Source organism: Gigantopelta aegis, chromosome 4 (genome assembly GCF_016097555.1).
Source record: "Gigantopelta aegis isolate Gae_Host chromosome 4, Gae_host_genome, whole genome shotgun sequence".
Classification (NCBI taxonomy): Eukaryota; Metazoa; Mollusca; class Gastropoda; order Neomphalida; family Peltospiridae; genus Gigantopelta; species Gigantopelta aegis.
Genome location: NC_054702.1, coordinates 94,669,365 through 94,689,267, shown reverse-complemented (window position 1 = coordinate 94,689,267; position 19,903 = coordinate 94,669,365). Strand labels below are relative to the sequence as shown.

Genomic DNA, 19,903 nt, shown 5'->3' with positions numbered 1-19,903 from the left:
TGCTTGCGTCACAGGATCGAACGACCTCGTTGGACCCAATCAGCTGATTGTGTTTTTCTCGTTCCAACCAGTGCACGATAACTAGATAAAAGCTATGGTATGTGCTTTCCTGTCTGTGGGAAAGTGGATATAAAAGATCCCCTGCTGTATTAGGAAAAATGTAGCGGTTTCCTCTGATGACTACGAGTCAGAATTACCAAATGTTGCATCCAATAGCCGATGATTAATAAACCAATGTGCTTCAGTGGTGTCGTTAAGCAAAACAAAGTTTGTTGTCGCTCTTTGCTGTTTTTGTTGATATAATCCTTATGTTTTCCCCATCAGTATAATATTATAGCACAGCATCTAGTATTTACAGTAATAAACAACACAACACACGAAGTCTGTTTCATTGATAATTATTATGAAGCATTTCCTTTGGTATTTAAGACATCTTTGTTACTATACTATACTAAGAATTTGAACACAAGGTATGTTTTAATTATTTTTTAGCAGATATGTGTATGTAAAGTACTTCAAGTATTAGAATAATGAAAGCCAATCCGATTCCACCAGCTGAGAAAATGAATACACCTTTAATGTCACCCATGCCCATTGTCCTCGCCGATTGGCTTTCTAGATCTTCGTGGTCACAAGGAGTTTTAAACCATTTCTCTTGAAGCCTCATAAGAAGTCCGTTGTCACTCATAATGGACAATCTGCATGAAAACAAATTATTATAGTCTATAAATAGTCAGAATCGTCTCAAGGTGAAAGAGACCAGCGGAGATTCAAATATGTTTGTTTAATGAAACAAATCGGTGAATTAAAAACATAATATTAGTATGTTTAAAAACTACATTTTAATTCAATCTGCATATAACGAGACATTTGATTGGTTAATCAAATCCATTTACGACTCTTAAAACCAGCATTAATGTGATCGAAATTTCGTGGATTCCCCAAGAGCCTTTTTATATATTCATACCTACTTATCTGTATGTAGTTGGATGTACTTACTTTTAAAACATCATCGTTGAATCTTGTCTCAAGCAAAATGAGTGTTCCTCTAAATTTTATGATGTAAATGCTGTTTATAAACGTTTGTGAGACATCATGTTTGTGACGCTGACAAGAATTCCAAAGTAAATAAGGACGGGGCGTGATCTAGGATCGATCCCCATCGGTGGGTCCATTGGGCTATTTCTCGTTCTAGCTAGTGCTCCACAACTGGTGTAACAAATGTCGTGGTATGTACTACGTCGTCTATGAGATTGAACATACAAAAGATCCCTTACTGCTAATCGAAAAGAGTTGCCCATAAAGTGACGACAACCGGTTGTCCCTCTCAATAATATCTGTGTGGTCCTTAACCATATGTCCGACGCCGTATAACCGTACATAAAATGTGTTCTGTGCGTTGTTAAATAAAACATTTCCTTCCTTCCTTCCTTCCAAAGTAAACGGCAGCTATGCCGAATTATAAATGATTACAATGGGTTCGTTATTGAATGAATGAATGAATGAATGAATGGATGTTGAACGACACTCCAGTACGAAAAATACATTGGGTGTCAAACTATGGTAAAGATAAACACAATGTGATGATCATCATCAATATAAAAATTCAACAGTTAAATAAAAACACAGTGTAAAGGACTGTGTAAAAATACAAATATCACAGATATATATAATTAAAATTTAGAATAAAATTCAGTATCACGTAAAAATTGTAAAATAAGTTCTGGACGGAATCGAAAGGATTCCATCACAGTTCGTGGTCCAAATATATCTTTTTGAATTTCTTTCAGATGGGTACACTCCACCGAAATGTGGCGTACTGTCAGAGTACACTGACAGCGCTCACACTGAGGTGAAGGATCCTTCTTCAAAATAAATGAATGGGTAAAATAGGTATTACCGATGCGGGCACGACACAAGACTACCTCATCCTTCCTGCACTGTCTATAGGAAGACTGCCACTCTCCCAAGACCGGCTTGATAGTATGAAGCTTATTCGCAACCGCACCGTCCCAATCACGTTGCCAAGTCGAAAAGATAAATTGGTTGATACAATATTTAAAATCAGTATAAGATACACCAACCCTGGCATGAGGCAAATCCAAAGCAGACTTGGCAGCTAAATCTGCCTTTTCATTACCCCTGATGCCAACATGGCTGGGTACCCAACAAAATACAATGTCTTTATTGGCAATAGATAAAAAAGACACACTTTCGTATCACCATCCCAATTAAGGGGTGGTCCAGCTTCATATTTCGTAAAGCTTGAAGACACGAAAGTGAGTTTGTAAAAATAATAAATTTGGATGCACTAGAATCCTTTAGGTCTTCCAAGGTTTTAATGACTGCCCAAACTTCAGCACTAAAAATCGATGCTGAGTCAGGCAGTCTCATGGAAAGTATTGTGTCTGATGGGAAAAACTGTAGCACAAACCACAGAATTTCCATCCCGTGATCCATCTGTATACACAGTAATGTAATCACGGTACTTGTCTTGAATTTCCATGAAAAACTGTTTATTCACAGCAGCATCTGTACGATCTTTCTTCAGATGCGCCAGATCAAACACAATTTTAGGTGGTAAAACCAAATATGAAGGAGTTTCCAAAGTGTCTGATAAATCAATGTTGGAAAGCGATAGAAAACGCTTAATGCGAAGACCAAATGTATGAATAGCATTTGCCCTGGCATCAAACAACTTCATATATTTGTTATCAAACACCGCATCATGTGTAGGATATTAAAGAGTTAATCTTGGTAGCATACTGCAACGTACAAGCTCTCTACAGGAGATGTTCTAAATGCACCAAGACATAGCCTAAGTCCCTGGTTGTGTATAGGATCTAGCATCTGCAAGTAAGACTTGCGTGCCGACCCATACACAATGCATCCATAATCTAGTTTAGACCTCACAAGAGATCGATACAGACGGAGCATAACCTTTCGGTCTGCTCCCCATTCTGTATTACCAATAACTTTTAAAATATTAAGAGCTTTCAAGCCCTTCTTTTTAACATATTTAAGATGGGGCACAAAAAATAGCTTCCTGTCAAATATAACTCCCAGAAATTTAGTCTCCTCCACAACCGGAATCGGATTTTTGTCCAAAAACAACTGTGAATCTAAGGGGAGACCTCTTTTCTGCATACAAACCGTTTTTGACTTTGAGAATCTAAAGCCATTCTCAGGTACCCATTGATGAAGTTTATTCAAACAAAGCTGCAACTTACGTTCAATGATACTCATATTGGACGATCTATAGCAAATCTGAAAATCATCGACATATAACGAGCAATCCACACCATGTGTTAAACACTGGGTGATGCTGTTAATTTTCACAGAAAATAAAGTTACAGACATAATACTCCCTTGAGGTACAACCATCTCCTGTGGATGAATGTCGGACAAAGTCGACCCCACCCGGACTTTAAAAGAGCTATCTCTTAAAAATTGAGAGATAAAAACAGGAAGTCGACCTCTTAGGCCCATGCCATCGAGGTCGTTTAAAATCCCATACTTCCACGTGGTATCGTAAGCTTTCTCCAAATCAAAAAAACACTGAAACCAAGTGCTGATTATAGATGAAAGCTTCCCTACAGAACGTTTCAAATCTAACAAGATGATCAACCGTGCAACGTCTAGATCTGAACCCACATTGCACGTTAGTGAGCAATTTGTGAGATTCAAGATACCAGACAAGTCTACGATTGATCATGCATTCCATGGTTTTACAAATGCAACTTGTCAAAGCGATAGGGCGATAACTAGTAGGATTAGTTGGATCCTTACCAGGCTTGGGAATAGGAATGATAATTGCTTTCCTCCAATCAGAAGGAAAGTCTCCAGAAATCCAGATGTTATTAAAAATATTCAAAAGAACCATCAAAGATGATTCAGGTAAATGCTTTAATAACTGATAATGAATTTCATCTGGCCCTACTGAAGTATCATGGGTTCTACGAAGAGCATCCTGCAATTCTTCCATAGAGAAACGCCTGTTGTACACTTCAGCATTTTCAGATGAAAAAGTAATGGACTGCTTTTCAGCTTTAGTTCTAACAAATGTAAAAGCATCTGTACTGAAAGCAGAAGATGAGTTATGAGAAACGTTTTCTGCCAATGCATTGGCAATGTCACGATGAGACGTGACATCTGTGTCATTGACAGACAAATGATGAACTGTATTACTGGATTCTTTACCTTTGATTTTACGGATCCTATTCCAGACAGAATTTACTGATGTTTGTGAAATCAACTTGGAGACAGAAGTTCTCCAAGATGATTTCTTACTCTGTCTAATCTCTCTGCGAGCCTTAGCCATAGCAATACGAAATGCATCCAAGTTGTCTGCTGTAGGTTCACGTTTGAACTGCTCAAGCAACCTGTTTCGCTCTTTGAATGCATCTTTGCACGTATCATTAAACCATGGTTTATTGAAACGCTTTGGCACTGCCAAAGTCTTAAGAATAGTTTCATCTGCAATGTCCTTCAAGATGGAAGTGAACAAAGACATGGGATCATCAGCATCCGTAATGGCAAATTGTTGCAGTCGAGTGCTGCACAGATGCTGAAACTGAACCCAATTTGCCTTCGCCAACTTCCACCTTTGAACCCTTTCAAGTGATGGAGGTCCATCATTCTCCAAAAATTTGGAAAGTGGTCACTACCACAAGGGTCTGAACCAACTTTCCAGGAGAAATCAAGAAAACGTGAAGGACTACAAAACGTTAAGTCTATAGAAGTGAAAGAACCACTTGAAGAGTGAAAATATGTATGACTTTTATCATTGAATAAAAGTAAGTCGTTTGTGAGAATTAAGTCTTCTAATTGTTTTCCTCTAATATTTACATCCTCGCATCCCCACAAAGTGTGGTGACCATTAAAATCTCCCATAATGATAAAGGGAGTAAGGAGCTGGTCAAGAAGATCTTGAAGGTCCCTTGGATTAAAATTAAAATGATTACGAGGTGGCAAGTAAACTGAACATAGAGTAATAGTTTTATGAGCCGTGACTGTTACAGACACAGCTTGTAAATTGGTATTCAATGTTACTATAGGGTTCGTTATTGAGCACCGGAATAAGTGAAATCGCTAATAATGGTTGGCACTGTCGTTATTAAAACAATAAAAAGAAACACGAAATTGTGGGCAACAGTTATATTAGTTTTGATTTAGTAAACCTGGCCTGGGAGTGGCAGGCATCTGTGAAACAGTAAAACGGATGTATTGTTCAGTAAAGATATCCTCGTGAATGGCTGTCCTCCTACATACAAGACACTACATAGAGGTTCATGGAATGCCCATTCGACTCTGCACTGTGCAGATATACGGCCTTGGTAACGTATTTCGGTTTTCTCGTTCAAATTTATTACTGAACAAACGTTTCTTACATTCAAATAAACAAATTTTACTTTTCTTGTGAATGATTTTTGTAAGGTTTATTATTATTATTATTATTTTATTTTATTTTACATACTGTCCTTCAAGCATTGATTTCATAATTATACTTACATACGTTCAAAATCGTTGATATAAGGTGAACCATTGGGAACTCCGAAGCCAACATGTACCCAATTGAATGGAGATTTCATAAATACTAAAGAGCAGTTTGACTTTCTGTATAATTTTCCATATCCCACGGGGACAATCCAACCATACTTCCCTTTTAGAACTCTTTGTAGATGGTAGTTGATGTCACCTCCGAGGATGTTGGGGTCTGTCTTTGCCCTATTTTCTAGGGCAGTCCATGCCCGCTTCATATCTCCAGACCTAGTTTTCTGAATATATCAAATAGTAAATAGTATAGTTCACTCTTAGTAGTTTTAAATACTGTACGAATGACACATTACATAATTTACTCTTTCTTGGTGTGGAATATGTAAACATTGTGAAAATTGTCTTTAGTGCAGACTAATACACATTTACCTTCTTTTACTTTTATGTAATAGAAAAAAGCTTTGCTAAATTAGGAAGCCTGTACATTTCTGTTATAATATCGTAGCCTTCCGTCCTTGATAAATGACCAACTCAACACAGTACTTAAAAGCAAACTAATTAGTATATATATATATATATATATATATATATATATATATATATATATATATATATATATATATATATATATACGCTTGTTTAAAATGTAACTTTAAGAACTGTTTGTCCAGGAACCCTTCTAGATCCGCTATTGGTAATTCAATGTTAACGAACCTACACTAATTGATACAAGTTAGCAAACGAGGCCCAGCTTTTTGATATCGTAAAACCATCGTAGGCTATGCCATGCGTCGTTGTGACGTCAACGCTTACGACAGTTTTACGATATCGTAGCGCCAAGATCGCTTCGAAATTCTGTTACCAAAATGTGTAACGAAACCCAACCATGGACGTAGTTAGTGCATAATATTTATTATTATTATTCATTGCTTCTTACAAAGGTTCATTACGTGCCTGGGTTCATTAAACAACAATAATTATAAAATGTTTACCCATTTAAAATACAAGATTTTTTTGGGCATAAAGACAATATAATAATGTTTACTCACTTTAAATACGAGACTTTGGATACCAGTGCCGAACATCCCAAATGTGAAGTCCTTGTTGTCCACCAGCTCCCCCAGTGTTTTGAATGGAACTCGTGATTTCTTTGAAGCCAGTTCCGCTACAAGATTAGCAGTGTACGCAGCCGTCGTAACTATAAGAAACAGTCTCCATGACGCTACTATGATGTTGCTCGATGTTGCCCTTGTCATAATCTCACCTTGGAAGGTAACAGTTTTACTATCATTACAATTTTAGTTCACAAAATGACAAAATCTTCATTCGGCATAAAATTAAATCTATTTGCAAATCAGTTTTTGTCATACTGTCTGCATCTTGAAATATGACATGATCATGTAAGTACAATAAAGATCTAAATGTGATCTGAACGTAAAATATACAACCAGACGATCCTTTTTGAATCGATGTTGTGAACTTTGATAACAGTATGAAAAATTCAAAATAACTATATCAAAATTTTAAGATGTATCGATGTGATAAATGGAACACATAGATTTTATAATTATAGTTGAAATTATAGCAGAAATGATTTTGACAATTAGTTACCTCGTTGAGCTGCCGATGCCACTGTAAAGAAAACACTTTTGTTAAAAAGCTGCAGTATATTTTGACACGTAATGGAACCAAAGTTCCTTTTTGTTGACTGTTCAGCAGGTCTACAACTCTCCAGTATGACATAGAGCAGACAGAAGACTGCGGCAGACACTCCAATACACAGGAATACCATAGGCTTGAACGGTCTGACGTACGTGAACCAGGTGTCCTCGTACAGGTCAAGTCTCTTGTATAAAACATCAACAAACTGAGTGAACACTGGCGGTTGAAGGAAATGCATCATTTTTGCTCTGTCCTCGTGATTTGCCAGACTGGATATCTGTAGGTCAACCTCCTGTAAATGTAAATGAGGCAATTCTGTAGCCGTTTAGATTTAACTGTTGTAAATTTACATAAAAAACGTCCTGTCGAGTGCTTATGAAATCGAGACGCTAATACTCTCTCTCTCTCTCTCTCTCTCTCTCTCTCTCTCTCTCTCTCTCTCTCTCTCTCTCTCTCTCTCTCTCTCTCTCTCTCTCTCTCTCTCTCTCTCTCTCTCTCTCTCTCTCATAAAGGATAATGCCAATAAATGTTGTATGATAGGAAACCTCTTGTTAAAATTATTAGTATTTCAGAGCAACTTGTATCATAATTTGATACCATCTTACCCTCCTGGCAAGCATGCCTACAATACCATTCCACGTTCCATTCACCAACAGACCCCACTGTTTGTCCTTAGGTTGGATGATATTATACCTAAAATACAATTGTCTGTTATCATTTTAATTGTTTGGTATAGTTACATGAAAAGATCTAGTAATGATTACTGCTTTAAATATCAGGATGGTTTTATAATTACAATCATCGTAAAGCCAGACAGCTATTGGCAGATATTTCTGACTAGCACGATGCAGATCCTTTTTAATAACTAAAATAACATAATTTGATATCACTTACTATATAATCAATGTGTTTCTTGTCATCTCAATCTGACCTACAGACCCGTTATCCGCGATCGAAGACCTTATATCTGCACAATGCAGAGCCAAATGGACACTTGGCAAAATACTGACACTACATCCTTCTTGAAACTCCACAAAGAGGACTGTCACTCCAAGACTAGTTTACTAAATCACAGGACAGAGCTCGTTGGAATAAATATGCGCTCATGAATCATTGTGAAAACAGATGTTCGAAAAAGAGGAGTATATCCTGTCCCACCGGTAGCTACCCATCATGTGTACTGTCACCACAGCTGACAGGTCTGTCATTTAATCTAACGACGAAAACAATAAAAGTTTTTTCAAAAAGATAAAAAGGTATTCAAATGTTCAAAATATAGAATAGCATCAGCCATCACTTTGGGAAGTTATTCATGTATTTAGTAGATATAGCCTCCAAATGTCTACCATACACCTTTTTGAAAGCCCCCAGGAGTCCCTTGTCATCATAATCCTAATGGAACAAACTTTGCACCTCATCAGTGTTATGGTGTGTTTGTAATCTGCATACAAGGAGCATGCCCTAAGGTATCTTAGAAGTTGTCATATGTAGACAGAAAGCGGTGGAGCAAAAGGTATATTACTCAACACAAAGGGCAAATTGGGTACTGGAAAGTTGATATAATCCCCTTTGTCATGCAGCCATGGATTAAGAGTGAATCTTTGGAAGTCTTAAACCTCCACAAATGATCAATACCACTAGAAAGTGGTATCCTTGATATTAGTCAGTATAATGGTTAGTCTCTGAGACAAGGATTTGATGGTGCATTCCCTGTATCTTTCATTGTGTAGATTCTTATACCGTTTTGGAACTCAATACAGCCTTCTATTTAGCACTACTCGAATTATCAACTCCAAGTTCGTTTAAGTCACAATTAATATATTAGTGCATACATTTGATGGTTATGTTGTTCAATGCTTTGTCAGTGAGTACTATCACACACTGTTCTGTTCTATCACAGTAGGGCCTTGATAAAAATGGCTTCCTAACAAAATGTGTCTTTTTTCATAGTTTGTGCATACGTCCAATCACAATATCGCACATTGACTTGAGCCATCCCGAAAGGCATGCAACAGCTTCACTCGGAAGCTTGGCCAACTGTTTGACATGGTCTTCAACAACATACATAAAGTGTTTAAAGTTATAATCCCAATTGATGTTTTGCTGTTCGCGATATTTGGGACCACACTGGAATAATTGTGAAAGGTTGCGATTTTTAGTGAATGAAAGGTCACATGTTATGACATATCCAGCTGGGTTTTATCAGAACCGTAAACCTTTACAGCCAGAGGCAGTGGATGACATGATGTGCCTGCTCAAGTCAGTTCTCTGAAGAACGCGTCTATGAATGAAATTTAGCTTTAGTGTATGAAAAAGAAAGCGCTGGTGGTTCTTGGAATTTAAAACATGGTGGAACATTTCAGGATACTAAATTATTTCTAAGTAGATGTTCTGAATCAATTCCCATGTTGGCATATTCCAATTTCAAAAACAACTTTCCTTTGATTGTTTCTATGTAGACATTTCTGAGTTGTGACAAGCACCATGTAGCAATGTCTAAAACTATAGTCTCCAGCGGATATTTAGGGTGCTGACTTCGCTAGGCCCACTTTGCAGTATATTACTATGGAGTAATTTTATTTCTTTTAAAGAAATGGAGAACAGTATGGTATATTTTGTTCACACATACAAACTTATTTGGAAGTGAAATCTAGTTTTAGCTACTAGAAACATTAGGACGATCCAAAACAGATTATACAGATTATCAGATTAATAGGTAATGGCAGTTGATAAAAAGATATATTGTCAAAACCAACTTAAAACAGCAATGCATTATAGACAATCCTTTTATATGAATGGCTGATTTCCACAACACTTTGTGGTTTATAATAAAATACTTTAATTCGTGTGGTTTTTGTTACACCCAAGCACGCAACGTTTGATTTATCATTGCATTTTAGAAATAAAACATGAAAACACTTACGTAAAGTTCAAATGGTATGCCATCGTATCAAGTATATCAATGCCATACCCTTCATATGTAACAGTATTGTTGGTGAACACTGGCAACGAGAATGGATCACCCTGAAATAATAGATCAATATATTTTATAATTACAAATAAGGTTTTAAATAGTAACCTTCGTTTTAGTCATTTAATAATACTTTTCTACATAACAACTGAAGCACTAAAATATGAAATATACTTACTGCAGTTCTTACTACTATAAGATGTTTTCTATTGTATTTATATTTGATATTTGGGAAAACATCATCAGTTGTTAGATTACAGTGAATAAAACGAATAGGCATGAGCGATGGACCGGGAGATGAACGCACGATGGTAAATATCTTCAGCTCGTTTGTCAAATGTCCACTCTAAAATAAAAATGTGATAGGATTTTACTAAGTAGATGTACATTTGACATAAACGGAATGCAGAAGATGCCAATTAGTTCAAGCTTCTATGTACTGTTCAAAGTTTAATTTATATGTAATGTTTCCAAGTTTAATTTTGTTTTATATACATCATAGTGTTTTATTGTCCGTTTAATCTGTTGGGATATTAGTTTACATTTTCGCGTTATATATAGAATATCTATACAGCGAAAGGTCTGGTTAACGGACACTCGATAATTAATGAGGTTAATCTTCGGGTTTTGTAGTAAAAAAATCATTAATTTGTTAATTAATTAATTTTTATTCTACCATTGCTTTGAAAAGTATAATATATTAAAATAGTGACTAATAAGTATCAAAAATGGTAATCTACCCAAATAACCAAAGAAAATAATACATGAAAGATACAAGTTTCAGTACCATACTCCGTGATGAAATAAAAGCGACATTTTCTAAGTTCTTAGCCCATGTGGTCAGGTTTTCTTTAATGGATTCTTCTGAGATTATAATCCACTTTGACCTATGCCTGAAATCCATTGTCCGATTAGAAAACACGTCGATGTCGTTCACCTAAACAAGAAATAGAACTTAGTAGCGTATTTCTATGCAAAGTTTAAAAATGTACCTACCTTCATGTTTGTATTGTACATAATTTGCAAGTATACTTACCTTTATATTTGTATTGTATTCTATAGTACGTTTCCCACAGCTCTTTACACTGTGTTTTTACGTCAGTGTACTATTTTAATTTTTAATGGAAATAATCATACTGATGTACTTATCGTCGTTTAACACCTAATAACCGATATATATGTTTGTGCTGGGGTTTAGAGCTGTCACGTAAAAAAACATTGTAAACGCTTAAACGGAACCTATTGAACGAAACGATACCGTTTAAACAACCAACTATTAAACTATCTAGTAACCACGTGCGATCATTATAGATACACCACTTGATGAAAAATAACCATAACAAAATTACTAGAATAATACAGTAGGCCTATACGATAATTGTTTCCTAAATATGTATACCGTACTGCATCTTTACAGAAATCGCGTAGGCGTGAATGGTGAAGTATCTTTCTTTTCTTTTCTGTGTTTCTTTTTTCTCTTTTATTTTCGTTTTTGAACTAGGCTTATTTTATCGCCAGTTAAATTGAATACATCAGCATAAAATTGTCACTTACGAATCGCGGACATTACTGACTAGCACGTGGACTATCTGCATGTGCCAACATTGGAATATTTCCTGGATAACTATGTAGCCGCGGTTACATATTTCTCGATATGACATATATACTTGAAAAATAGTTTTATCCTGTGGAGACAAGAATGAAAAATCTGCTTTCAGTCAGAACAGAATCAAACTGATATTCTACATTCTCAACAGTAATGCGTCTAAAACTGAGGGAAATATCTCTATCCTGCAATTCGTCTAAAATTGAGGAAAACATTTAAATTTGTTTAACTCAAGTATTTTAAACGATTAAACAAAGTAAATTAACTCTATTGATACGCAGTACATACTTGACTAGTGCACGTTTATCACCTTGCTTTAATCTGCAAAAACTAAAAGTACTACAGATTTGCTCTATAAAACAACTATATATATTGTTTACTTATTAAGGAATCTGAGAAAACATATTAATGATGAGTCATATATGACATCGTTTAAACGTTTACAAGTTTAATAAACGTTTAGATAGCCTAAACGAAACGATGCTGTTGAAACGTGTAAACGTGACAGCCCAACTAGAGTGTCGTTAAACATTAATTAATTCATTCTTGGTTAAGCCATCGGACTTAAGATTGTTTGGTGTTCGGTTCACATCCCAGTACTGAATCCCACCCAGACACCGACGTTTCGATCACTAACAATTAACAGAGATAGCTGACGTTAGCCAGGCAGTATGCTTGGACCTTAATTCGAAGCATAATAAGTTAAAACGAGTTGAAATGAAATGTCGCCATATACTGATTTGTTTTAGAGAACTACGTATTCTTAAGTATATTAATCAAAATGTAGACTAGATGACGTAAATAACATCAGCGGATATATAATTGTATAAAATCACAATGCATAATCCATTAGTCATCCACTTAAACATTGTTTATCAGTACCATAGAGTTTACGTGTACCATTATATACTGTTCGCCTAAACAATATAAATTAGTTAAAATTAATAGAGACTCATGTAGGAATTAATAACTTTTATTAGCAATGTCATTGATTATTTCTGGAACATAAAATGTCAGCATTTAGTTTGGGATCAACAATCTAACCTAAATCAGCCAACTGAGGTTCTTGGCTGACAAGGTGATTATATGTTTTATAATTAAAACCACCTCTGGCATAAGCAGAAGCCTAACATTAGTTTCACGTATTCAGAATCACCAATGATGGAAAGACACAATGTCATGAACTGAATATATGGAAACCAGTAACAAATTGTTATATGATCTAATTTCAATCAAATGTGGATCATACTGAATTCAATTTGGATGGGTTTATTTATAAGAACTTGAGTCCAAACTGTTTTATCAGATTTTAAATAAGGAATAAAGCATTTACCTGTGTAATCATAGTAGAGACAGTTCTTAAATGTGCTACAAGAATGAAGTTGAGATGAGGTACGCTATGGTAAAGATCCTCAAGAAAATATCGAAAGCTGCTACTGGAATCAACACTGTCAACATTGGTCATCTGAACTGGAATTTGGAACTGGGTCTCCCTCCAGAACATCAACATATCCTGTACAATGTGCTCTGTTCGAAAATCGTAAATATAATATATATAACAAAAACAAACGTTAAGCAATAGTTTATTTTTATGTAAGGATATCCCAAATGACGTCACTTTCATTCACAAAGACACCGCATCAGATATTCGTACGTTATTTGAATATATATTTGATGCGGTGTCTTTTTGAATGAAAGTGATGTCATTTGGGATATCCTTACATAAAAATAAACTATTGCTTAACGTTTGTTTTTGTTTTCTGAACGCTAGACAGCTTTCAATGTAAAGTTGCTATTGAAATATTTGAGTTGGATGACTGAATGCATACGTCATTTATGGAGTGTCACTGTAGTATGTTTGCTTAAATGTCAATAAACGAAGTGTCGATTAATTTACATCTAATTTGCAAAGTTATTAAATTCTAAAAGTATGTAATCTCATAAATAGCACATACTTTGATTACGCTGGATATGCTATCTATTATATTCAATCTTCTGTCAGGACTCTTCCTCAAATGCGATTCAGGTATGATCATGTGTATATAGAAGCAGGCAGGATAACATTCAAAATAGATTATTATGTCGGAATAAAAGGAATAGAGAGACATCAAATTAATTTAAAAATAGAGAAAATGTCTAGATCCCGCAGAAACGAATTTCTCTAAAAAAAAATTCTATTCTGTCTATGGAATGGTGCATAATCGAAAAGAGTAGCCCATGAAGTGGCGACAGCGGGTTTATTCGCTCAATATCTGTGTGGTCCTTAACCATATGTCCGACGCGATATAACCGTAAATAAAATGTATTAAATAAAACATTTCCTTCCTTTCTAAAGAAATATATATTTTGGTAGTTTGGTAGAACATATTTTCAAAATGTAGTAAATTTCAAGAGCATTTATACCATGAGCGGTTTTTCGCTATCATATATTTACGATTGACTAATACATCTGAAAAACATTCACAGAAGTACGGTACGACAATATAAGTATCAACATGACTACCTCCAGTGTCATCAAACAGAATAATGATATTTTCCCATGCAAGCTGCTGAATCAGACATGTGGATGCTTTGGAGAGAATGCCAACAGTTTCTTTTTGGTACATGATGTCTGCTTGAAGACTGATCTCTCTAGATTCGTTTTCATATGAATTCACTAAATGTAAGATGATTTAAAAACAGAATGAATACATTAATCATGTTATTGTTTTATATTTTAAAAACTATACCGTTACATTTAATATAAAAACTTATTTAATAATAAATTTAAATGTTATACAGACCATATGAGAGAATAGTAACAGGAAGTTACATAGTTAAAATATAATAAGAATTCAGTTGGTTTTTGATCTAATATATGGACCATGTACTATAAATTGAAATGCATATTCTAAATATGATACTGTTATAATAAAATTGATATAAAATTAAAACTATAATTAAACATATTACTGCCTTACCTTGGACAGACTCGTGACCAAACACGAAACATATTGCAATAAATATCAGCTTCATGTCTACATTTAGCAATCTTTGTCCGAAATTACTGTATATTGTTGAGCTGATATTAGTGCTAGTTATTAACAACTGAATAGCAAAGACAATAACCAGATTTTATAACGTAGATACAAAGCATTTTAATAAAGCACCGGTAAATAAATTACCGATATCAAATATATAACATCCATTTATAAACCACGGCTATTTACTCATTGACCAAAGGCCAACAAAAGCGAACTAGAAATCGTTAAGGGTAATTCAGGAAAAATGTCTCTATTGTTTGATAATGCAATAAGCCATGTCAGCTACAGATGTTTGTAATATCTGAAATCATTTCACGTGTGCTGGAGAGTGTCATCCCAGGTTTGGCAACCAGTTTGTTTTGTTAAAATGTCTGATACAATACTGAATTATGTTTTATAATGTGTTAATGTTTGTTACAATATCTGCGTGTGTGTCCCTTTGTTTGTCTACAAAAGGACTTCGACCTGTAAAACAGTCATTGATTGTGTAAACTCCATAGTTACGGAGCTCCGAAGAAGTTAGTTCGGAATATATCTGCAGTCATGTCCCCAAAATATAGGGAAATGTTTATTACATTCACACACTTATTATTTTAAGTGTTGTTACTGAGGAGTAGACAAGCACATATGCCACGCCAAGTACACTTTTATTAAATCTGTTATCAAATCTAGAATTTTGTAACATTCATGTTTTATATCTTAGAGAAATAGTATGTCTAGTTCTACAATGGTTGTCACTATTATTTGAGTAATAAAACGTTTTAACATTATTTCTATTAAAACAAAAGGTTGGATATTGTTTTCTTCTGAATGTCCCATCAGTTACGATGTAATTACACTAAAATTATCAAGAAACATTTGTACAACCATTTATTTCTGACGTCGTACAGAACAATTAATGTTAATTTTGAGATACATTATGAGCACATATTTGTACGAATTGAGGGCCACATACGCTTTTCGTTGGATTCATAATTACCACATACACCTAGTCCTGCTGAAGCTGAGACTCTGCATTATCAAGTATGTCAACATCGTCAATTCATCTATGTACCGAGACAGATCATGAATTTGATGATGAACAATATTGTGTTCTTTTATGTTCAGGAGAAATTTGAGGGACTCTATAGTATTACCACTTTGCGTTAGTGAATTATAGCAACATCATATGAAATTTGTACAGGTTATTGATGAATGCAACACAATCTATATGCTTCTGAATACATCAGAAACTATGTTACATGTTATACCAAGACATATGGTAGGGATATTATGAATACTTATTTTATATTTAGTTGTCGAACTAGTCAAGTTTTCAAACAACTAGACGAATTTGACGAAAAATAATTAACAACACAGACTAAAGTTTAAAATCATTGCTGGTCCACAAATTTGGAAAATAACTCTCTTGTCTGGAAAAAAATATACGCGTAAGATCCAGACTGTGTACCAAACAAGTATCACTAATAGATTTTTAGCATACAATCTTCATAGAATAAGGGCCTCAAATAGCTATTTGTATAAAATTGGATTATCCGAGGATGCATTATGTACGTTTTGTAAACTCGATGAAGAAACTATAGAACATTTATTCGTAAAATGTCCAAATGTAAAACTGATTTGGAAGGATTCGAAAAATAAATGTTTAACACTACAGGATTCTGCATATTTTTCGACTATCAAGTGATAATGTTTGGTATACAGAGAGGACAAATTATATTAAACCATTTAGTTTTGATCACAAAGCGTTACATTTATAACTCTCGACTATCGGACAATGTTCCTTTGTTTATGCAAGTGTTAGGCTTGGTGAAAGTGTATTACATTACTGAGAAACTTGTTTCAAAAATAATTTTGCAAGGGAACTAAACGAATGGTGCCTAGAACCATTATTAGTGTATCTTTTTAGATTTCGTTACAGTTTTAATAAGGTATTTAATTTTATTTACCTGACTTCCATTCGTTTTAAGCAAAGTCTGTGAGACCACAGAGGTTTTCTCTTTTGTAACCCTCTAATATATTAATTATATAATATATCAACTATGTACTAGTATAGTAATGTATGCCTGTTTCGCCTTTGTTGTTGTTTGTTGTATACCTGCTGATAAAATATATAATTATTATTGTTTGTAAACTATTTGTAAATGTACGTGTAACGGGGTAAGAATATATGACACTGTATGTATATATGTTTTATTTTATTTGCTACTTATTTTGTAATATTTTATTAATTGGTTATTTCGTTTGTTTTTAGGATATTCGTCGTAGAGAATACCCTACTAGACAACGCCCTAACCTTTCTTTCCCGTCAAATTGGAGTTCAGCCAATGATATTTTATTCTGGTGCCATGGGACATTGGTCACGGCTAGTCCGTTCTACATTCACACTGAACAGCAAGCCATCAGCACACGACATAATACTGTGCTATTCTCAACGATTTCTAGATTATTTGTTCATCTTTTCTGCGACGGTTACACAGGTTTGGCTAACATACATTTATACATTTATATAATCGTTGTGCACATTATGTTCCATTATGATTTAAATATTAACTATTGATAGATATAAAATCATAATCTGTATTAACTATTGATAGATATAAAATCATAATCTGTATTAACTATGGATAGATATATTGATAACCTAGTTGACACTAGGGAAAGGTAGTGTTTATAAGTATTTAAAAGTATATTTAATGTATTTTAAATATATATTCTTAATTTACTAACTGTAAAGACAATAATTATTAGGGTATACAATAACGAATATAAATATATATAGGTCTAACCATTATATATTTTAGCTTATATTATGATGTTTGTTTATAGGATGAGGAATTGCCATTAATACTCAGCAAACAGTTCGGTCCATAGCCCACAGCCAAGGTGTGTAACTAAACTATTTATAGTAACAACGCACGCATTTTTCGTGTGCTGATGGTTTCACAAGCGTGTTGTCGAGCGCTTGTCATTTTGTAAGCTGGATCGATGAACCAGTAGTGTATTTGTGTTGTATTGAATCAGTGGGTTATGTCCACGGATGAGGTTTTGGATGTATATACATGTTTATTCTGATAACATATAACTGTGTGTTAACTAACCTTGACGATGTGTATTTTGTCAAGTTGTGAGATGTATAACATTTGCATTGTATGATGACATGTTGTTTTATCAATTATATTATATTACAGTATTTTTATATACTATTTTTAGGACCTTTATTTGACGTTTATAAATCGAATCTTGCCCAGCATTGTTGTTTTTGTTCCTAATTAGAGGGATTTAACCTATATGCTACATACGTTTATATGTTTATATGCCAATACACAAATAAAACCAAAGACTTATAAAACAGATTTAATGTCACGATTTTGGTTTCTGATTGCAGAAGGGGGCCCTCTCACATGGACGGAAAACAAAGACTGGCTAGTTCTTGCCTAACTTACAGCGTTTTTATATATTGATAATAAATAGGATCTTAAAATGTCAGTAACACGCAAAGTAAACGAGGCTTATTAACTTAAATTATATAAACTCATCATGTTCTCTACTACTCCGTTATACACTTTGTCCATCAATTTAACATGCACAATCTTAGTTTTAGGAAGGTACACGTGGATACTCCTAGATTGTAATATTTATTAAACTCTTATTTAAAACCAAATTGCCTAGTTTATTATATTTAGCTTAGTGAAATTGGATTGAATATTTGCGAAACATCGGCTGTTAGGTTTTAAGCAGATGCAAATGACGATCAACACAAACATTATAACATTTTAATAAACGACAGTATAAAATGTGTGACACAATGGTGCACATCAAGAAAACAAACCAAAATCAAATCTTCAGTAAAGACAAAAAAAACCCAATAACCCCCAAAACAAAACCTCCAAAAACAAACCCCCACATTCAACCCTCAAACACAAACCAAGAAACAAACAAAGCAACCTACCATGCATTATGATCAAAGTACTAAAACAGTGCATGATAGATATAAAACCAATATTCCACCGAACTATGAACACAACAGTTTCTTATAGAACTCTTAAACAATTTAAGAGCCATAGAAGTGTGTGCTGTATTCGATACACTCAGACAATGTTACCACCTTTCAAGTAAACATAAATTATATGTATATTTTGACACGAGTGTGCCACTTTATTACACCTTAGTAAATGATGACTCATGTTACAATCAATTTATGTGTAACGGTACTTTGCCTAAGAATGCTTGAATCTAAGATATTATTATTATATAATTTAAAAAACTTCTTTTTAAATAATAATTATTTTTAAACATTTCTTATAATGAACAAAACTATATATGTTAAACCTGGATGTTAATTCTATATGTTACAAATACTTAAAACTTCCAACCACTGATGGTTTCACATAAAGTCCATTCAATAATTTAAGCGCTATCAGTGGGTTTGAAGCTTGGCTGATAGATATGAAACTTTCCACTCACTTTCTTGAAAGCAGTCATATTTAATATCTAGGATATTATCTAACAGTAGTGCACATGACATTAATTTGACACTTAATCTAGATGCAATTGTAGTAGCATAATCGTGTTAGGATAAATGACAACAACTGCATTGTTTAGGGTCAAATTACACTTTAATGGACAATAGTATTTTAAATTTTCACCCTGTAACAACATAATTAAAATAAAATATGACAATATAAATAATTCACATATAGGACAAACAATACATATTTCATCATTTAAATAATATTGTTTAGGATAACATGACATATAAAGACAATCGATACACAATATTATATATGTCTTATAATAATAACAGACATAAATATAATTCACACATATACAATACACATTGTCACTCATATGTCTAAGTAAATGATTTAACAGAAGAAACAAAATACACAAGACATTCAGTCATGTGAGGGGCGGAACGTAGCTCAGTGGTACAGCGCTCGCCTGATGCGCGATCGATCTAGGATCGATTCCCATCGGTGGGCTATTTCTCGTTCCAGCCAGTACTCCATATATATATATATAGATATATAAATAGATAGATAGATATATAACTAGTTTAACGTGCTGATATACCACTAGGGTTTTGAACACGCCCATCCGACATCCGATAAAATCCCTGACTCGGGATGGTGTGTGTGTGTT

General features: G+C 34.2%; 1 long non-coding RNA gene across 1 annotated transcript; it reads left to right on the top strand.

Annotated features, from left to right (window-relative positions):
- Positions 1-17,078: 17,078 nt before the first annotated feature.
- On the top strand, positions 17,079-18,211 carry LOC121371997. Its single transcript, XR_005957874.1, has 3 exons — positions 17,079-17,238; positions 17,588-17,644; positions 18,147-18,211. It is a non-coding gene; the product is annotated as an uncharacterized LOC121371997 (long non-coding RNA).
- The last annotated feature ends 1,692 nt before the right edge of the window (positions 18,212-19,903 follow it).